The sequence below is a fragment of the Tigriopus californicus genome, chromosome 6 (assembly GCF_007210705.1).
Source record: "Tigriopus californicus strain San Diego chromosome 6, Tcal_SD_v2.1, whole genome shotgun sequence".
Lineage (NCBI taxonomy): Eukaryota > Metazoa > Arthropoda > Copepoda > Harpacticoida > Harpacticidae > Tigriopus > Tigriopus californicus.
In genome coordinates, this window is record NC_081445.1 from 3,169,492 (window position 1) to 3,173,302 (window position 3,811).

Below are 3,811 nucleotides of genomic sequence, written 5' to 3' on the forward strand. Positions count from 1 at the left end.
TTCGCGCCAGATCATGAATGGGAATTTGACAATTGCTTTGATTTACCCTGGGAGACGGACGGGCAGAACGAGACTGAATAGTATCATATTGTAGTCACCCTGAAAGGGTTCGACGCCGTCCGTTAAAGTTGAATGGACCAACGCGATGAAGAGCAGAAAGTGGGAAACGAGGACGAATCGAATATGAGCAAACCGTGGTGGGGGTCGCTTTGGCCTTATTTTCCGAGGTCGTATTGGCCTTCCCCAGAAAGTGGCTCGCTTTTCTTATTAGCATGATTAAAGTATCCTTGTTTCCCATTTTTCAATTAGAGCCGAGAAATATACGAGCGTTTCGTCACCGTCAACCATAGCTCAACAACCATGAAACCAATTTTAGCCATAAATCAAAGTCGAGCTGAACAAAAACACACATATGTTTTAGCATCGGGTGCTTATCTGACAATGTGACAATGCCACGCACTAGCCATATTAAAGAATGTCAGTCAGTTGTCCGTAATGGTTTCGACGCTCCACTGGATTTGCCTTCCCATTGATATTGATTTTTCATGGAAGCAGGGGACAACCGAAGTTTTTTGAGACTTCCGAGGATCAAGATAACGTTCACCGGATACCAGACTGCTTCGCTCACAAAGTGAGATCTTGCCTGAACATCACACTCAATCCCGATCTCGTGAAAGATTCGAAACAACTTCAACTTCACGATGGAACCGTTCTTACCTTGTCCCAGTCTCGTGAGTGGAACGCAAAGGCCGCCAGTAAGGCCCTCTGGCAATAAAGCACATTTTCCCCCTTTTCAGTCAACGACCTTGAATCCAGTGAATCTAACGAATCCAGCCATGTTCGGTACTATGAAGGCCCCGATGGCCAACATGCGACCCTGACTTTTCATGGAAAGGTTTCATTTTCCGCGAATTTTTGAAAATGACTTTTGCTTGAGGAACTGGGCCTCTCTTACGGAAGTGGTTAACAAGTCTGCCTTTTGTGTAATCACTTTAAGCACAAAAAGAGGATTTTTGGCTCCCCCACACATTTTATTGTTGCATGGTCAAGTTCGAGGAAGAGTACGTTTCCGACGTTTTCAAGCTCGATGGTCAGAAAAGATGGGCTGCGTTCTCAAGTCAAGTTGTATAAGAATATGCAAAGCTGGGCAGTGCTTCTGTTTGTTGATGTCTCTCTAGGAGCATGTACTGCATTTAAAATGTTGATAACTACAAAGCGATGGTATAGTTCAATCTATGAATGACTGAAGAGTTTTTTCATCGGGAAACTTATCAAATGCAAAGAGGTCGAAGAACGTTGCATGCACGTCTAAAGCCAGTCGATCAGTGGACATGTGTACTTTCTACTCAACGGGGACTGAATGAGTCAACGCTGTTGATTAAATCAGGACTTTCCACTGTAGTGTACTGTACATGCAAGACAAGCAATTAATTTTGGAGTACAATGCTTTTTGGTTGACTATTCAGGGATCATAGGACCATGATTATCTTTATTCAAGGGGCATTACTTACATTCTGTAATGTGTGAGAATAAACTTGCTATGAAATAAATGCAGCCAAGAACTAACTTTGGCTACGTGACGATTGAAAAATTTCCTCGTTATGGTCATACGGATTTTGTAACCGATACAATGAAGTTCTTTCAATATGAAAATGGTCATATCTGATTGAGTAACACAAAACATAACAAGACATAATCTAGACCAATAATTATTAAAAAAAAACTTGGTCTAGCAACGAATTATGGTGGGTTGATTTGAGGTTGAAGGTTTTGAAACTTTGAACATTCTTGGGTCAAGAGCAAAATGATTTGTGAACCCTTTGAGTGGGGGTCATTCTAATTGGGAAAAGTAAAACCTTTGCCAGATTACCAAGCAACTTAGTTAGAGAGAGCGCGATGAAAATGTAAGTTGTAAACCAATAGAAACTGCTTGAAAGTGAATGAATTTAGTTTAAGATAGATGAACTCCCCCCAAAACAGAACACTTTTCCCAGCGCTATTAAAATGAAAGGTTATAATTCGTCTATTTCTTATCTTCTTTCTTTCGCTTGACTCATTTTCAAGAAGTATTCAACTTTTCTTCTTCTTCTCCATTTTTTCTATCATTTTATGGTTTGATCTACATCCTTCAAACTTCAGTATATACATTTTAATGTCCTGAGTGGATCTTTTAACGATAACAATTTTTGCAAAACCTGGACCTTAAACTCTTCTTTCTCGGGCTCCTTCATTGTCTTATTTGCTTCCCTCTTATATTCGTAGGGAATGCGTAGGCCTTGTTGATCCGGTTGCATCTTTCAAATCAGACTTGAACAAATTTTTAGATAGCATTCCAGATCAACCCTACATTCAGGGACCAGCTCGGTCTGCCAACTCAAATTCGTTGGAAGATCAAATATAATATAAATTTAGTGGCGTCATTTTAACAAATTATAATCTTTCACTTTAAGAGTACCGGGGTTTACATTCCTTGCAGCGGGTATTAAAGCCCGTGAATATCTAACCCAAAAAATGTATTTTTGGCCGTTTCTTACACGTGAATGTGGCAACAAATTAGTGTTTTAAATATATTCGAATCTTTTGGCCGTTTCTTACACGTGAATGTGGCAACAAATTAGTGTTTTAAATATATTCGAATCTTTGTTCAACATATTTCTAATAACATACTAATTGATAAGGTAATCAATTGCAATTTGTATGAAATTTGCAATTTTGGTATAAATTTGAGAGCAATTGTTTGCCATTTTGACGTCATATATTGATCATTTGGGCCACAAATTCCAGCTTTTTTGCCGTTTTCACGCATTCCGTCCATTTTTCGCATTTTGTCTATTTTCGTTCGAACGTTCCTGCTTCCTTCAACGCTACAAGAGCAAACAAAACACACCGAAACGCAAAAAAATGGCTAACATCAAGATCACCTTGTAATGTTTCAAACCAGGGTGAGCTTGGGCATACTCCATGGTTTGGGAGTAGTTGTTCGAACAAAGCTCAAATCTGCACGGCGGTGAACTGCAGTTACGGGTGGAACAAAAAGCTTTGTAAAGGTACTTAGCCATGCCTCACACAACTTTTCTCATGTATGGAAGCCTTTTCCATGAGACCACTTGAACCTGGCATTGATGGAAAGCTTCACATAAGCATTAATAACTTAAAAGTAATTTGCTAACAATTTCTTCAGGTTGATCAGATTGAGGGGAAGACCGTTCGATTTTAGAAGTTTTAACAAAGCAATTTCCAAATTAGCTACCTTTTTGGGGCTCGTTGTGGTTTGCTTAAAGTCCAGAGGTTTTTAAATTGGTAATCTGCCCCTAAAACTCTAGAAATACACCACTCAATGCTTGTTTTCCGCATATTTTATCAACTATTTTCCCAACTATTTTGTCATGATTCCCATTCCCATCATATTTTAGCTGCTATTTTTACAAATTTATTCGACTATTTTTACGGCTCTAATCTTACCAATTCTGCAATCCTAATCCTGGGCAGCTCTAACGCCGTTTTTGGTTACTGATATTTCAAGATCGTTTTCCTCGTTCTTTAACGAGGAATTCCAGATCTTTTAAGCTAACAACCGTTTACTTTGAAAGTAGCAAATGTGGAAATGTATTAGTTCTATTCAAATATCAACAACTGACTTGGCTTTTGACGAGGGAAAATAAAAAGATGGGGCGCTACCCAAAGGACTTGAAATATCAATAGCCAATTTCCTTACAAAGAGCCGCGTCTCTGGACAGTAACTTTTTTAAAGCATTGTGTGTCCTACGACTTAACAGGGCATAATCACCCATGGTAAAAATCGACTTTGCGG

At 39.1% G+C, this 3,811-nt stretch overlaps 1 protein-coding gene across 1 annotated transcript in view; it reads left to right on the forward strand.

The window, feature by feature from the left end:
- LOC131882344 (nucleoside hydrolase-like) overlaps positions 1 to 3,811 on the forward strand; it is a gene marked incomplete at its 3' end in the record, with an annotated part of 11,455 nt that overhangs the window by 6,475 nt on the left and 1,169 nt on the right.